This window comes from Protopterus annectens, chromosome 7.part0 (genome assembly GCF_019279795.1).
Source record: "Protopterus annectens isolate FY-2018-M chromosome 7.part0, PAN1.0, whole genome shotgun sequence".
Classification (NCBI taxonomy): Eukaryota; Metazoa; Chordata; order Ceratodontiformes; family Protopteridae; genus Protopterus; species Protopterus annectens.
This window is the reverse complement of record NC_056739.1, coordinates 486,109,408-486,128,230: the sequence shown is the minus strand read 5'-3', so window position 1 is coordinate 486,128,230 and position 18,823 is coordinate 486,109,408.

Here is an 18,823-nt window from a genome sequence, read left to right as displayed (position 1 = left end):
CGAGCTGAGAGATTCATGGATATTGTTAACACAAGCACTCTGGATCAACAAATCAGAATACCCACTAGGAGATGCAATATACTTGACGTTGTCCTCACAAATATGAGCGAGTTATGCTCTATCACTTGTGTAACATCCTCACTTGTCAGGTCTGACCAAAAGCAGTCTTCTTTAAAATATAACTAAAACCTGAAATGTCCGCCATCTGGAACTTTTAGAAATTTCTCCAAGGCAAACGTCCCATTTCCAAGTAATACCCTAGCAACTTTCAAATTCCCCCTAAACCCAGAAAACTCTACTACTTATGCAGAAATGTAAACTCCTAACTTATATCAGCATGTAAACTACTCCATACCAGCAGAAAGAAATGCAGGACAAACCCCAAAAAAACAAATCTTCCAGGGGAACCACAGTATCAATAAGCTTTATAACAAAAGAAAACTGTGTCCAAAAATAAGAACTGCAACACCCAGCATGTTAGAAACCCCATCATTAAATTAAATATGCAACTTAGAAGTCGAATTAAAACTACCAAGGCCAAGTCTGAGGCAAAAATAACCACCCAGGGCAAGGACAGCCACAAGGCCTTCTTCAGCTATGTCCGTAATCTCAAAAGAGCTACATAGCAGTGTGATGATATGATTGTGAATGACGCCACCTATACTGAAGCTAAAGATATAGCAAAACTGTTGGCCAATAAATTCAGCTTCAACTTCACCCTGTCTTACCCCCAAACATTTCACAAGAAATATGATAAAGCAATATGCCCCTCACTATCACATGGGACCAAATCCTGGAAGCTCTCTCAAAAGCCAGAAATACTGCATCTGTGGATCCTGGTAATACCCCTGCACCAGGCAGGGCCATATACCAACCTAGGTAACAACATATCCATAAGTCTGACCAGCCTCATATATAAAGCCATGGAAGGATTTATCCCAGAATTAATCAATAAGGACATAGGAGAACTCAAAACATTGGACCGATCCCAGTTTTGTTTCTTCAAAGGTAGGTCATGCTAACTTAACCTAGTGAACTTTTTTGAAAAAGTCACCAAAGCAATAGATGAAGACAACATGGTATGCACCACCTGTCTAGAGCAGTCCTAAGCTTTTGAAAAAATACCCCATCCAGGCATTGTTGAAAAGCTTACTGAATTAAGAATAAACCCCCACATCACCTGCTGGATTGTCAACTGGCTCATCTATAGGACACAGGAAGTCAAGATAGGGGAAGCTACTTCCACAAGCAACCAGTCAGTAATGCAGTCCCTCAGGGCTTGGTGTGAAGACAACTTCTGTTTGCCATCTTCTGCTTAGAAATCCAAGCAAACATCAAGGGTCTTTGGCTGACCAAGTTTGTGGATGACTGCAAGATGGGAGCAGTTACTGAGCAGTTACCGAATCCCCAAAAGACTCATCCATTCACCAGCAAGGCTTATCCCACACAAATAACTGGTGCCAGAATCATGAACTAAAGCTAAATGCTAAAAAGTGCAATATCTCTTCCTTTTGTCCTGGAAACTACCAAATTGACAATTTAGGAACATACATAGACAGTGACTTAGCATTTAACCAACATGTGTCTACTGCTGTGAGGAGGTCCTTCTATATTGCCCAACTAAAAGGATTGCATCTTGGTGCAGAGATGTAATTGTCCCACTTTACTCAGCCCTCATCAGGGCTATCATTAACTATAATGCCCTCATTGGTATGTACCTGTCCAGACACATGCAACAACTGGAGCATCCACAGAGGTTCCTAATAAAGAGACTACAGGGACTTAACCACATGACCTACATGGCCTGTCTCAAAGCTCTGCGGCTATACTTGGTCCTTATAGACTATTAAGAGATGATCTGTGCCTGACCTATAAGACATCCTCTGACACAGAAAGTACAGTTGTTTAAGAAAACTTACCATACCAACAGATGTTTGAATGATCACTGCTGCAGTAGCCTAAACTACAGGGGTTATGACCTGCAAAGGATATAACAACCAGCCAGCTCCTAAAGTTTCAGGGCATTTTCCACATCTAAACCATTAGTCAGCTTGACCTGAGCTGACTAAAAGACATGTTTGGATGCCAAGCCCTTCAGAGGGAGGCTGAACCCTGACAGGACATTACTAGGAGCAACAAAAAATAAATGTCATCACCCTGGCATAAATAAATTACATACAAAAACAAGGACGATGGAGGAAGAGAGCAGCTACTGAAGCAGTGATCATTTGAACATCTCCTGTTTTGGGTAAGTTTACCTATGCAACTATGCTCATCATACTGAAAACTGCTGCAGTGGCCTAAGCTACATGGGTGATTACAATAGATTAAAACAACTGGGAGGTGGAACGGGAAGGGTCCAGGAGCCCATGTAGAATTATCTTGCAAAATCTGACCTAGACCTGGAGAAGGAATCCAGCTTGTAGTGCTTTGTAAAAGTTAGTAAAGAGGACCTAGTTGCTGCTTCTAGAATACTTCTAGAGTCCAACCCTTTCCAACAATTGACTGATGAAGCCAAGGCCCTGGTAGAGTGTGCTTTGACCCTGCCTGGAGTAGTTCTGTTGTGTTGGGAATAAAAAAGGTAATAGCCCAAGACAACCATTTGGAAATAGTTTGCTCTGACACAGGGGTTGTTTCTTCTTCTTATCTTCACAATACATGAACTGATCAGAAGTTCTGAAAGATTTTGTTCTGTTAAGATAGTAACTGAGTTGTCTGTGTATATCCAAGGTAAAACACATTCTTCTTCCCCTCATTTTTGAGTTCAGGGAAGAACAAAGGTAAATAGATAGTTTGGCTTAAAGTAAAGTTGGATATCATTTTAAGCATGCAAGAAGGATTAGTTCTCAAAAAAACCTATCTCTGTGTAAAATGAGATAAGGCTGACCTGCCTTAAGAGCTTGCAACTTAGATACTCTTCTTACAGAGGTGAGAGCAACCAGAAAGATAGACAGGCCTGGAAATTACCACATTGATAACACACCATAAAAGTAGACCCAGTGGTCAGGGATCTGGGATAGTACAGTTATGCAAGCTGAGCTTACCATAACAGTAGATGTCTGAATGATCATTGTTGCAGTTGCCCTAGCTATATGGGTTATATCCTGCCAAGGATATACTGGCCTTCCAGCTTCAACAGGTTCACCTTCCACATGCCTGAATTGTCAAGCAGCTCGAACTGAGCTAACTAAAGACAAATTTGGGTGGAAAGCCCTTCAGAACTTTCTGCCAGCAAAGATTGGGAGGCTAAACCCTGAAAGGACAATGCTAGGAAAAACAAAACAGAATTGTCCATACCCTAGCATAAAAAACACACCAGAAAACAAGTGAAGGGTGTAGGGAGGGAGTGGCTACTGCAGCAGTGATCATTCAACTAACTACTGTTATGGAATGTTCAGCTTACTAAACTGTATTATGTTCATCATTTTGATCACTGCTGCAGTAGCCTTAGCTATATGGGTAGATTACCCTAGTTAACTATATTTTGGAAGCGGAAGGAGAAGAGTCTGGGTAAACCCTGGATAATGGTCCTAGCAAAGCTTGATCTGGTACTACAGAAGGAATCATGCTTATAGTGCTTTGTAGAAGTATGTATACAGGACCAACTAGCAGCATCTATAATACTTCTATAATCCAACCCTTTCAAAAAAGCCATAGATGAAGCTAAAGCCCTGGTAGACAGGGCCTTGACTCTAAATAGATTTGTTATGGTGGCTACAACAAAAGGTAACAGCTTAGATAACCATTTGAAAACAGTCTATATTGACACAGGTTGTCCCTTGTTCTTATCTACACAAGAAATGAATAATTGATCCAAAGATCTGAAAGATTTAGTTCTGTCAAGATAGTCCCTATGCTGTCTGTGAACATCTAAGGTATGGGGTATCCTTTCTCCCTCATTTTTAGGTTCAGGAAAAAAAAAACAGGAAGACGGATACTTTGGCTTAAAGTAAACCAAGATATCACTTTAGGCATAAAAGAAGGATTAGTTCTGAAAGAAACCCTATCCCTGTGGAAAATGAGATAGGGTTGACTCACCGTAAGAGCTTGCACCTCTGATGCCCCTTTTTGCAGAGGTCAAAGCAATCAGCAAAACTGTTTTCCATGTTAAGAATTGAAAGTCAGCCAGATTACCTGGTTTAAATGCAGCGTTAGCTTCTCTAACACAAAATTAAGATCCCCAAGAGGGGCCACCGGTTTACTTGGCAGCCTTTTATGCAAAACCCCTTTCAAGTACATTTAGACATGAGACTGCCTTGAAAGAGGATCTATGGGCAGACATGCTGAAATGGCTGATAAATGAACCTTGACAGAGGAATAAGAAAGGCCATAAGATAGTAACTTACACAAATATTGTAAAACCAGAGGACAGCTAGCCCTTAATGGGTGCTGGTTATGTTGTTGGCACCAACTAGAAAATCTTTTCCATTTGCTAATATATGATTTTATAGTAGCTGGCTTTCCTGCCTCCATTTGTACCTGCTGCACATCCTCAGTAAACAGGTGCCTAAAAGGAATTAAGCCCCTATCATACAGGCAGTCATTTGAAAATGATTGGTGTTGGTGTGTATCAAACCCTTCTAGTCTTGTGTGAGTAGATCCAGTCTGTAAGGAAACTTGTGGTAATTGTCCCTGGCAATTTCCAATAAAGAGAGAACCACAGTTGCCTAGATCAGAAGGGAGTTACCCCAATGTCCTTGGGGGATTCCTTATGAATCTTTAGAAGTACCTTGGATATTAGTGGAAAGGGTAGAAAAGCATACAGGCACATTCCCGTTCAAAGAAAGGAAAAGGCTTCTGGAACAAAAGCTTGTCAGTTGATTGCTTAAAGAGGAAGTAAAATGTCTAAATAAGGATCACCCACATATGGATCAAATATTGGAAGATCCCCTGATCTAGTTTTCATTTGTGAGGGTCTGCCCTGGTCCTGCTCAGTTTGCCTACCACATAATTTTGCTCTTATGGAATGCAGGATGCCTGTAGAGTGAGATTGTGCTGTTAAGCTATATCCTAAGCTAACAAGCCTAGCCTGCAAAGTGGGTATGACCTAGTTCCCCTTTGCTTGTTGATGTACCACATGACTGTAGGACAAAGATGTTTCAGATAGTTGAGTGCCTTGATTAGGCAAGCATCTCCTAGATATTTTTGTTCTAATATCTGTTCTTAGTGTCCCACACCCCTGCACTTTTATCCCTTCTGAAACTGCTCTCCAAGCAAAGTCCAAAGCATCTGTGGTGGCTGACTACTTTGAATCAGGGAGGAAGAAGGGGAGACCTGGATTTAAGGATATCTGCTGCCTACGCCAAAAGATTTTTCTTCTGACAAACCCCAGCACTGGGATTTGAAAAGATAAAGGGTGTTGATGTTTGTACCAATGAGATTTCAGATACCCCTTTATCTTATCATAGGATCATAGGAGGTTACTAGGCTATTGGCCCTGAGGCCCTTATAAGCCTAGCCAAGAGTTTAGCCCAAGTTTAGACAAATCAGCACCTGATGCCACTGTCCAGCAGGGACATGGGTGGAATCCCAGGGGTATATTTTATGATTCCCGTCCAATTATCCAGGTTGTGCTTAAAAAGGGGTAAAGAGGTACTCTGCTTGATGTGGAGAGGGAGTCTATTCCATATATGGGGGAGTCTCTAGGACACAAATCTGTCCCGCCAACAAGTCTTGTTGATGTCACAAACCAGGTTGAGGCCGAGCATGTGAGTTACTTGAGTGGAGCTTGACTTGTGGATATGCAGCAATCCCATCAAGGTGGGGTCTGTGATCACTTTGTATGCCAGACAGTGGTCACCTCTGAGGAGTCTGTATGAAACTGAGTAGAGGGATAGGGCTTTTTGCCTATCTGTGTATGGTAGATGTCTGAGGCCCTGGATTCTCCTGGTAACGAACCTCTGTGGTCTCTTCAGCTGCTGTATGTGCTTTGCGAGGTACATGCCAAAAGGGGCATTGTACTTAATAATGGGCCTCATAAGGGAAAAATACAGGGATGTTATGGCTAAATAGGACATGCTGGAGGGACAGATTCATAACCCAGAGGTTCCCTTCACTCTGGAATAAAATCCCAGTCCAGGTTAGGCAGAGTCCCTCATTGACTCTCTTCAAGAGGAATCTTGATGAGTGGATGGGAGATAGTAGGTTTACCCCAGGTATCACTTCTGTGTTACTGTTTGACAGAGGCACAGTATACTAACCTCGAAAAAGGGCATAGCAAAATTAATTTAAAATGGGTGGCGAAAGCCAAACACACTCTGGCTAGGCTTATAAATGCCCTAGGGCAGATAGCCTAGTATGAACCTATGAACCTATGAACCTTGTCCCTGGATGAGATACCCTTACTTGTGAGGTGGGCCATGTAGAAGGCTTTCTGTACAATGGAAGCAACATGGTGCTCAAAAGTCAGGTTGCTATCAACCTGGGTGCCCAAATCCCTCACGACTGACTACGTGCTTAGGACGCTGTTATTAATGTGATAATTTGTGGGGATGCCACTCTCCCCAGAGGGAATGATGATGCATTTTTTTGGTATTCAGCTTGTGGCCATGTTTTTGGCACCAGTCATTTGTCTGAGTGAGACCCTCTTGGAGGATGTCCACATCACTAGGGGAAGTGATGATAGCACCCAGCTTGCAGTCATCTGAAAACTTGGTCAGCTATAGCCCACTGGTTTTGGCCTGCACCTCACGAAAGTATATCCCAAATAACAGAGGCCCCAAGACCAGACCCTGGGGTATACTGCTTGTTACAGGTCTACTGCTTGAGGTGGCTTCCCTTATTTTGACTAGGTGGGTTCTATCAGTGAGCCAGTTTGCTACCCATCTGGTAACATATGGATTGATGCCTAGTTGAGAGAGTTTACCTATTATGCCCAAATGGGTATAGTGTCAAAGGCTTCGGCCAGGTCAAGTTAGGAGGTGCGCATCATCTTCACCTCATCCATGGCTTTGGTGACTGTCTCAAAGAAGTCGACAAAATTTAGCAGACATGACCTCCCCTTGATGAAGCCAAACTGTGTTGGATCAAGTATTTGGAGGTTGCCAATGTCCTTGTTAATGAGGTCCATGATAATCCATTCCATGGCCTTGCAGATCAGACTAGTTAGGCTGATGGGTCTATAATTTCCTGGATCGGTGGATGCTCCACCTTTGTGTAAAGGGATGACAGTGGCTGTCCTCCACTCAGCTAGGATGAAGGCAATACTCAGGCTTTGGTTGAATAGGGTGCCTAATGATGCTGCAAGTTCCTGCCTGAGTTCATGTAGGATGCAGCCTGGGATGTTATCGGGTCCTATGGAGGCTGTATTTTTTTGCCTTTGAGAGAGCAGTGACGACCTGTTCCCTAGATATAAGAGGAAGGGGGCAGGTACTGGGGATGTCCTGATTTATTGATGGAGGACAGAGGGGTAAAGTTTTTGCTGAATCTGTCAGCCAACAAATTTGCTATACCTACGGCATTTGTATATGTGGTGTCCTTGACTACCAGTTCTGAACAGATCTGGTTGCTTCCTTTGAGATTATGGACATATGTGAAGAAGGCCTTATGATTGTCTCTAGTAGATGTGGCCAATTTGGACTCGAAGTTTGTTTTGGAAGATTTTACTAGTGCTCTTATTTGCTTGTTCAGGCTAAGGAGACATTGCTTCCAGTTGGACACCTGCTCTTCTTGGTCTTGTACAGCAATATTTTTCCTTTTGTTATAGAGTTTATTTATTGCAGATGCCCACCAGGCATGTTTACTCTTCCTTGCGGAGGTTGGTTAGTCCTGTCAGGTATTCCTGATTCCATGCATCTATATAAATGCTCGTATAGTGCTTTGGTGTAGTTTTGGATATATTTGCCAGTTCCTACAGAGGAGGAGAGGGCTGTGAAGCTGTTTATACCATCCCTCAGGAGGCTGTAATCAGCTCTGATGAAGTTCTTATGTCTGATTTTAGCTTGAGGGTGTTGGGGGAGATGGTGACTTTGAAAGTGACTGCTTTTTGGTCAGATCTAACCAAGGAAGATGATACTATTGGGATGCTGCAGTGGTTACTCATATTGGTTAATACCAAGTCCAAGATATTATTACCTCTTGTGGCGGTATAGACTAGCTGTTCCAAGGCATTTTCATTAACAAAATCAAGGAATCTCTGGACATTTGTGTTCTGGCATGAGTAGTTCTTCCAATCTATATTTGGGAAGTTAAAGTCACCCAGGATCAGGGAAATGGGTTGAATCTTGATAGATTCGAACTGGTCCAAATAGGCGAATTGGGCATCTTGAGTCAGATTTGGGAGTCGGTAGCTAGCTATGATTTGAATAGGGGTCTTGTCAATGGTTAACTATACCTGGAGTGTCTCCAGCTGGTCATACCTTCTGACCAACCTGGAGGTGTATATGTCTTTAATGTATATTGAAACTCCACCTCCCTTGACTTTACTGCCCACAGTTTGGGGTCTGAATGTATGATAGGATGAGTAACCAAGTAAGGATGGGGTGCTCTCCGCAGCTTTGAGGCAGGTTTCTGTGACTGCACAGATGTCAGCATTTTCAAGGTTAGGAATGCATGCAATGAGTGCAGTTTCATGTTTAGACTCCTAGCATTTAGCAGCATGACCTTTAATTTGTGTTTTATTGAAATTTTTATGTTGACAGTTTTAACCTTATCACTTTTCCTAAAAATGGCACTATAAGGGAGGCAAGAGCCTTTGCCAGAAGTCTGAAGCCCAGGTGATACAGATGCAGGCCATCTCTGGCAAAGCATCGTGGTCTGTCGATCATATCTTTCCAGGCTGTCAGGTACTTGATGCCCCTGGAATGACACCAGAAACTAAGCCAATTATTAAAGTTAATAATTTTCTGTTTGAATTGAGGCATCATTCTGGGTGATGGCAGAATGGTGCTTAAGGCTGAGGGCATAACTGCCTGGGACCTATAATCACCAAGATCAATTATGTGTCTCTTCATATAGTCGAGAGATGTACATCTCAAGTCATTCATGCCAGCATGGATTATGACAGAGTCATAACAATACCTGTTGTTGAGACACTTGAGTGCCTATGTGATATGGCAGATTTTGGCACCTGACAGACAACTAACCGTGACATTCTCCTTATCCAGCCTGGTGAGAGGCACATCTGTGTGTCTCACAATGGAGTCTCCTATGACTAACATGTTGGGTTTATGGTGAAGCCTTAGTGGCTGTGAGGCACAGGTGTGTGAACTATGCATGGTATGGGGTGTGGAGGGCTGTGGAGATCACGTGAGTTTTTGCCTAGGAGGTCTCCTTTGCTTGGGTATGTTTATGTGCAGGACCTCTGTATATGTAGGTGTGTGTTTTGTAGGTGTGGGTGGTGCTTGAGGTGTACTGATTGTGTTGACACCCTTTTTAGTGCCAGATATACTGGCTTGAGGAGGAAAGAGCTTGGCCGCTAGGTTCCTAATGTAATTGCAGCTCTCACAAATTGTGTTCCTAGGTGGTAATAGTAGATGGTTGTCCATGTACATGAGGCGGTTGCTACACTGTCTCAGGATGTCCATATCAACTAGGCAGGCAGGAGACACTATGGAATTGTCCATCCATATTTGTCAGAACCTGAGGGAGAAAGGCCAGGGAGAGCTAAGGGGGTAGGCCTAAAGCCCAAGTGCTTAAACCAAAACTAAGAGCTTAGAATAACACTTAAGAATAACACTTAACAATTTAGACAGGCTATAAACAAGCAGTAATAAATGCAACAGAGAAGATGTAGTTGAACACTTTAGACAACAGGCAGCATGTAGCAGGAAAAAGCAAAGCAAGGTGAAGTAACAGAGTAGTAGGAAGAAACACAAATTAGAAAAATATAAGCAACTGAATAAAGTGCATTTTTTATTTTTTATAACGTGGAAAGGGAGAGAGCACAGAGAGAGAAGGAACAAACGATAATTCAAGGTTAAGGGATAAGAGGTTTGGCTTTCCCAAATGATCTCTGCATTAGGTATAATGAGCTAAAGAGATGTGACTAGGAGGAGTGTCCCACGTCAAATTTACAGTCAAGCAAAAATAAAGACAGTGCAGAACATTGAACAGTTAAAGTGTCAACAATATACTTATCAGCTCTATATTTCCAGATTGTTTGAGAAGCACTCTCAGTCAGAACACAAGGAGATTCTAACAATGATATGCAGGAATTTACAAAACGGTAATATTTTTATGCCAGCAAGGCAAAAGCCAAGCCTTGAGACAATCAGATAACACAAAAGCTGTTAGGCCAGTTTTACCAACTTTAAGAACACAACAGCAATAGGGTGAGAAAAAAAGTTTCAGCAAAGATCAGAAAACAACATTTGGCCAGCAAATATATAAATAATTCAGTCAAGCAAAAATAAAGACACTGCAGATCACTGAACAATTAAAGTGCCAAAAAACTTATCAGCTCTATATTTCCAGATTGTTTCAGAAGCCCTCTCAGTCAGAACACAAGGATATTCTAGCAATGATATGCCTTTCTCATGCAGAATCTTGCCAGGGGTATCATGATAATCATAGATGTCATGAGCCCCAAAATCCTCTGATATTCCTAAGTAATGACCGAAGTCTGACTGGAAAACCATATAAACAGATCTAAATAAGGGTCTAATTTTTCCTGTGGAAGAAATGATCCTTGAACTGAGGTGTCTAGCTGACATCCCAGGAAGGAAGTCATGAAAGACATTTGAAAGTTCTCTTGAGAACCCAGCTTGTATAATTGATCTCTCACTTAAGAGAGAGAGAGAGAGAGAGATAGTTCTGAAACTTAGAAAAGACCTTACAAAGACAAGGAAGTCATCTGAATATGGAAAATATAGATAACTTGTAGCCTGAAATGAGCTTTAACTGGACACTTTGTGAATATTGTTGGTCAGTAGATAGTCCAGAGGTTAAGGAACAGGACTGAAATCGTGATTCAGACATTCAAAACCTTAAGTAATTCTTGAAGTCTGGATGAATAGGGATGTGATAATAAACATCTAATAAGCCTAGTTTTACCAGGAAACTTGAAAGAGGATGAAGAGGTAACAGGTTGAGAATTTACATCATTTTGAATTAGGGCACTATCACAAAGAGGTTTAGGAAAGAAAAAGATCCAGAACTGGTCTTCAAGCATTTTTTTTCTTTGGCACTTGGAACTTCCTTAAATAAAATCCCTTCCCCACATGGAATGGGGGAACTGGCTCTATCAGTTATTGGGAGAACATGTGATGAAGAAAATTTGGAAACAAAAGAGTCTGATCCCGGCAATGAGGAACACCCACCTGGAAAAGAGAAATTTCCTTACACTGCCATCTGTAATCTTGATGAATGAAATTCAAAACCCATTTGTCTGAAGCAATCTGTGGCCAAAGAAAATAATAGAGATTAAGACCTTCTGGACAAAAAAGGGGGTCAGGATGGGACTGGGTCACAAGGTCTCTGGAACAGTCATTCAGATATATTGGATTGCCCTTGGTTTTGTGAAGTTTGGAGATTTCTTTTTGGAACACCTTTGCCATTCCTTCTTAAACGTCTGTTTACCTGAATTCTGCTGTGACTTTTTATCTGTTTTCTGCCAAAATTGGAAGAGTAGAAAGGAAATCCTTTGGGCAATTTAGAAAAGCTGAAAAATCTTTGGGAATCTCTGGATCAGCTTGCCCCTTTCATCAAATGTTTTGATCACCTCTGCAGCAGAAACATCAAACACTGAATTTCTATCCAAGGGAGAATTTAAAATCTAATTTTTAACATCATCTGGAAGGTTATGAGAATGCATCTATACAAACCTCCTTAAAGCAGTATCAATAGCTATAGCCATGGAAGAGGTATAAAAGAGTCATATGCACTCTGCAAACAATGAATAGTGACCTGTACAAAAGAAGAAAAAAAGTTATGTATTCACCATAACGTTCCATCTGTGCTGTCCATTTTCATTCTTCCTCAACTGACGGGTTGGATCTGAAACTGAGATCTGACTCCAACACTTTAACCAGATTTTTGCATACAAAACTCTCAAGCTCCTCCCTTTACCCATGATGCCCTACCATTCTAACATACCTCAGATCGAGTTTGCTGCCACTAGATATAAAGGGATAACTTGTTAAAGAAATTAACAAAGACAGAAAGGAAAAAAGGGAAACTGGAGCTCAAACAAGGTACAGAGGAATGGGGGCAGGTGGGCAGGAAGTTGAGGAAGAATAAAAATGGACAACACAGATGGAACATTATGGTAAGTACATAACTTTTTTTTATCTGACGTTGTCCTTTTCATTCATTCCTCAACTGATGGGACAGAGTCCCCAGCTAGTAGAAACTTGGGTGGCCCTCATGGAAGGATATTCCAGAGTACTGCAGAGCCAAAGGCAGCTCTGTTCCTGGAAACCAAATCCAATTTGTAATGAGTAATAAAAGTGTGGGTATTAGTCTAAGTTGCAGCTGTACAAATGTAATGTAAGGAAGCCCTTAACCAAAATGCTAAAGAGACTGCCAAAGCCCTCATGGAGTGAGATCTTGGAGACTTAGGCAAGGATAGTCCTTTTTAACCATAGACAAAGGAGATACACTCAGTTAACCATTTGGTCATTGTAACTTTGGAAACTGGTTTTCCCAATCTATTAGGAGAGAAGAAAACAAACAACTGGTCAGTTTTCTTGAAGTCTTTCTATTCTATGGAGATAAAAGCAAAGTTGTCTATGCACATCAAGTAGTTGGAGCATATACTCTCCCTTATTTGAAAAGTTTGGAAAGAAAACTGGGTGATTAATGGCTTGTTTTATGTTAGACTCAGAAGATAACTTAGGGAAATAAGATGGGTTGGTCTGCAAGTATACCCTGTCTTTGTGGAAAACCAGGTTTGGAGGTTTAGAAGATAGAGCCTGGAGTTCAAATACTTGTCTAGCTGATGTGTTAGCGACCAGAAAAAAAAAATGGTCTTTCAAGACAAAAATTTTAGATCTGCTCTGGCTGATGGTTTAAAGGGAGTTTGGGTCAAGGCCTGAAGTACAATAGTTAAATTCCAAAGATGAGTAGGATCCTTTAATGGAGGTCTAATTAAAAGGCTACTTTGAGAAAGGTCTTACATAGTTTAGAAGAAGCTATGGTAGAGTTATTTTTGACTAGGTGGAAATATTAGAAATGGCAGCTAATTGGGCCTTAATAGTTGATAACTAGCACCTTCATTAAAAATTGAAGTTAAAAAATCAAGAATAGATGGTACAGGTAAAAAAGGATCCAGATCCCTGGAAAGGGCCCAGAATACAAATCTCTTCCATTTACTTTTGTAAATCCTTCTAGTAGAAGCTTTTTGAGAAGATAACAAGATATGACAAACCAGGGAAGAGAACATGGGCTGTTTAGCAATCAATGGAATGAGAGAAAACAAGTATTCATTTTGAGGCCTGTTAAGTCCAGATGAGTCACCTCTGTCTGGTGAGACAGGATGTCTGAACTTGTATCCAGTATCCTGATTGGATGAAGAAGGTAAGGCCAGAGGAATGGGGAAACAAATATGCTGGGGCCAGAAAAGGGCAATGAGCATTACTCTACTCTTCAACTGGAATGCTTTCTATAGAAATTTGCGAATGAGAGGCAGCAGAGCATAAGCATAAAGGAGACTGGGGGCTAATTGGGGGCTAGAATATCTGTTGATGACTCCTCATTTGAGGGATCAGGGCAAAGAACTGCTGCACTTGTTGTTTTGGGGAGAGGTGAACAGATTGTAGCATGGCTGGCCCCATCAATGGAAAATTCTGTCACTTTGACATTGAGAGACCACTTATGAGGCATCAGAATGGACTTGCTTAATTTGTCTATAATTATGTTGGATTTCCCTGGAATGTGTGTTGCTATTAGAATGCGACTGGAAGAGATCACCTACTGCCACTCTCTTACTGCTTCTTGGCAAAGCAGATACGATTTGGTTTTTCCCTGTTTGTTGATGTACAAGACCACTGACATATTGTCCAACAGACCAGTAATTGTCCGTTATGGGAGAATATCTTGAAAAGCCTGCAGTGCTTGGAGAACTGCTCTCATTTCCAGGATATTGATATGTGCCTTGGCCTCTTCAGGGGACTACATACCTTGGACTGTCCTTCCCAAATAGTGCCCCCCAAGTTGGGAGATGTTCATGGTCACCATGGCCATTGGCAGGTGGAGAACAAATGGATGACCTTCCAAGAGTTCATTTGAATGAATCCACCAAAGAAGATACCTTTTGCATGCCTGTGTGATCTTGACTGGCATGGTTAAAGGATGCTAAAGAATAGACAATTGAGTTGAAAGAGTCCATTGAAGTATTTGCATGTGAAACCTGGCCAGAGAAAAGAGGGCGATAGCAGCTGCCATGGATCCTGAGCCATGTCAAATTAGTCACACTAGAAGAGAAGAATGTTGAACTACTTTCCTGACCTAGGACCTCAGTGTTTGGATTCAAGCAGGTGGAAGGGAGGCTATCTGATTGACTGTGTCCACATGAGCACCTATGAACTCCAGACTCTGCATAGGTGTGAGTTGTGATTTGTTGTAATTGACTGTGATGCCTAGATGGATGCACAACTGGAGGAAGTAGTCCCTTGCTTGTAGGGTGGGGAAGATAGAAAGCAGAACTCTAAGAATGGAAACACTTGGAATCCCAGCAGTCTCAGCTGAGCTGCTACCGCTGCTGTGTATTTATTGAACACCCTGGAGGCTGTGGTAAGACCAAAGAGCAGTGTTCTGAATTGATAATGACTGGCTCCTAACCAGAAGTGCAGATATCTTCTTGAGCACCTGTTGATTTTGATGTGATAGTATGCATCCTGAAGATCTATGAAGCACACCCACTTGTCCTTTTGCATTAAAGGCAAAATTGACTGAACTATGGCCATCTGAAACCTTGAATATTGCATGAACTGATTTAGTTTGATGAGATCCAGAATTGGTCTCAAGTCCCTGTCTTTTTGGCACCAAGAAGAATCTTGAAATGGTCCAGGATCCTCTTTGATCTGGGGAACCTCTTGGATGACTCTGTTTTTAGTAGCTATTTTTATTTCTAATGCTGCTGCTTTCCTCTGATTAGGTTGAACATCAGGGATTCTTTTCATTTTAGTCAGGAGAATTTGGGAAAATGGTATTATATAACCTCTGTATATAATTCTCTGCACCCAGAAGTTTTTTATTATAGATAGCCATGGTGGAGCAACAAGCATCCCACGACTACCTCCAGAGGGTAACAGTTGGGCAACCCTTCAGGAGAGCTGATAGGGCTTATACGAGAAGGAATCCCAGAAGCCCTGGTTCTGCAGGCCATCTCTGCTGTGGGGATGGTGTCTTCCATTTGCATTCCCACCTCTGCCTCTGAGGGATCTATCTTCCATTTGCATTCCCACCTCTACCTCTGAGGGAACTATCTCCACATGAGCTTTGAAAAAGACCCTGGGATTTGGAAAATCACATTTTCTACTTCTTTTTTGATTCCTTGAGAAAGGTTTTTGGGGAGTTGAAAAACATATGCCCATGGCAGACAGGGTCTTTCCCTCTTGCTCACATCTGGAGAACATGTCCTTTACCTTGGGGCCAAATAAGGAAGATCCATCAAAGGGTGCATTGATGAACGAAGACTTAAAGGGCTTCGTAAAATCACATAGTCACAACCAGGCATGCCTCCTAATGACTATGCCTGAACCCACCTTCTGCTGTATGGGAGATCAGCCTCATGGACACATTAGATATTGACTGGAGGGTGGCCAGTTGTGAGGTGATTCTATTTTGGACCTCTGCAGACATGGACCCAGAAAGAGATTTGGAGAGCTGTTTGGTCAAATCTCTTTGTAACCTCGTAAAATGTGCCAGGTATTTCAGTGATTGGAGTGTAATGGTTGTTGAAGCATACACATGCTTACCAAATTTGTCCAAGGCCCTGGACTCCCTGTTAGGGGGGGTGGACAGAAGAACTCTGTTTTGCAAGCTCTTTCTTGATGTCTGCCACCACAACCATGGCATCAACTAGGACTCCTTTGCTCCAGTGTGCCCAGTCCTTATGGGGAGCTAGAATTTTATCTAGTCATTTAGGGACTGACTGTACAGTATACAGATTCTTCCACACCTGAAAAAAAAAAACAAGATCTATGAGTTCATCAGCCAGGGGAGTCTGATGAAGTAGACGGGCCAGACCTGAAAGCCTCCAGGAAAACCAATTCCTCCTGGGAGGGAGTATTGGAGGACCAACCACCTTTTTGTTTTAGGACCTCTAGGATGTCTTCGGGTCGTGATCTGGGGGATCTCTCCTCTTCATCAAACTTGGTGTCTTCCATGAAAGATTCCTGAGGGGAATCTAGGTGTCTCCTTTTACATGACCTCTTCTGAGGGACTTCCTCAGTGGTTGGGTCTGGAGAAGGAGCAGAAGAGATAAGGATGTCCTGAGGGACTGACTGGAGACTTGATCAGGCTGGTCGTCCCAGTGGAATGGATGAACAAGGCTCAGAGCAGAGAATCCAAGGAGGCAAAGTTGTCTGATCTGAGGAGGGCAGGGATATCCTTTCTCTAGGCAAAGAGAAGGCCCTCTCCAGAACCTCTAAGGCAGAACTCACAGGGGAAACAGAAGTCCATGGCAAAGGAGCCAATAATTCCTGAAATGTTGTCTCTTGCAACCCCACAAGCACTCCACCCAAGGAAGGAGTTGTACCTGAGCTGTCCAATGACAAAGTCCCAAAGAAGAGAGATGGCTGCGAGAGCTTTGTAATTGATTTCAAACCCCCAGCCCAGGCACCAATGCTTTGGCTCTGAGAGTCCTCCAGTTCAGAAAGTCTCAGGGCAGTTACCAGAGTTGAAGAACAGACCTTATTCAGATCTGATAAGGACATCCTCAGAGGTCTCGGAGTCCAGGGTTCAGAAACAGTGGGTTGGATTGGAGAATGAAAGACCAAAGGGGGAATGGACAAAGATCGGCATGTGGATGCAGTGGGAGTTGGATGCAGGAGCACCTCAATCTGGATCTGAGCTCTGAGAAATTTTCTCATCATCCTATCCACATCAGCTTTGGACAAGCTTCTGGAAGACCAAAAAGAAGATGAGGAGGATGGAGGTCTGAAATGCCTGTGGGGGGATCCCTCCAAAAAAGGTGAAGGGAGCTGTGAAGTGACCAGATCTGGTGGGAAAGGAAGAGTTCAGCTCCAGGGAGACTTAGATTTAAAAACAGTCAGATCCGAAGCTGTCAGATCCTACTGTTTTAACATCTTAGTATGAGTCTCCAATAAAGAAAAAAAACAATTAGGAAGAGCAGTCCTGGGACCTCTTGCATGACTCTTTATCCTTAGAATCTAAGTCTAGCTTCCCCTTGTCTGGTTTCTTGGAGGGGTTTGAAGCACAGCTACGGAAGCAGAAGATGTAGACGGGAGAAGGTCCTTCAGCACTACTTTGTTCCTACTGTCAGTAAGAGCTCTGGAGTTGAATGCAGAGCAAATAGAGCAATCCGCATCCAAGTGAGTGGGTCCTAAACAATATATAGGTTCCCTGCGGACATCTGAGTTAGGGATTTAATGAGCATAGCTAATGCACTTTTTAAAACAAGTAGGTTTGTTAGCCATAACTACAAAGGAAGAAACTATCTAAAACTATGTAAATAAAGATATTTTTAAAAAAGGAAATAAAGGAAAGAAATAGGAAGAACTACCAACAATGGTAGTATAAAGGGTACTTTAAAGAGTAAGTTTAAGTCGAATAAAGGGAGCACAATGATGGCACTTTAGAGAAGTACCAGCAAATCGGTAGTTAAAAGAAGACAGGAATTTACTAAGGATATTAGAAAACTGGCAAGGGAGATAGGAGAATGTAAGATCAGATATAATGATAATCTTTTCTATAATGTAACTCAAGGAAAAAAAAAGGATATTAACTCCAAAGCTTGACAGTGACAGGATTCGTATCTGTAGCTGAACGGCAGAAAATGAGATCTGAGGTATGTTAGGTTGGTGGGGCATTGTGGATAAAGGGAGAGTTTTAGATCTAATGATCTGGTAAAATCAGCCAAGTGAAGAAATTTAAGCATCTTCTTTTATGGATAAGTAGGACTTACATAACTGTGCTATGTTCTTCATTATCACTGCTGCAGTAGGGTAGATTCCCAAAGCATACCCTAGCTAGGGGGAGTAAGGATAACTGTCCAGGAGCCCCCGGAAAATGGTCCTAGCAAAGCCTGTCCTAGACCTAGAAAAGGAAGTGTTTTGTGAAGGTATGAAATGAGGACCAAGTTGCTGCCTCTAGAATTCTAGAGTGAACCCCTTTCCAGTTTGCCCTCAAAGAGGACAAGGCCTTGCTAGAATGTGCCTTAACTTTGCCTAGAATAGTTATGCCATGGTGGGAATAGCATAAAAGAATAGCAGAGGACAGCCATCTGGATATAGATACTGGTTGTTCTTTCTTAGTTCCAGCTTAGGAAATAAACAACTGCTTAGCCTTATCAAAGGACTTGGTTCTCTCAAGGTTGTAGCTGAGCTGCCTTTGCACATCCTATGTATGTATGTAGAATCTGTTCTCCCTTGTTTTGTGTCTCTGGAAAGAAAACTGGGAGACTGATGGCATGATTCATGGTAAATTCATAAACAACTTTAGGCATGATTGAAGGATTAGTATGTAATGTGACAATATTCCTGTGGAAAACAGATAGGGCTCACTCACCATGAGACTTGCAACAAAGATACTCACTTTGAAGATGTCAGAGCAACAAGTAAGGTAGTTTTCTAAGTAATGAACTTCATTTTATGTCTGAGAGGCCAATTCAAAAGGAGTTAAGGTCAGTTTTTCTAGAACAAAACTGAGATCCCAAGGAAGTGGGATTTCTGTGTGAGGGGGTCTCATGTGCAGCACTTCT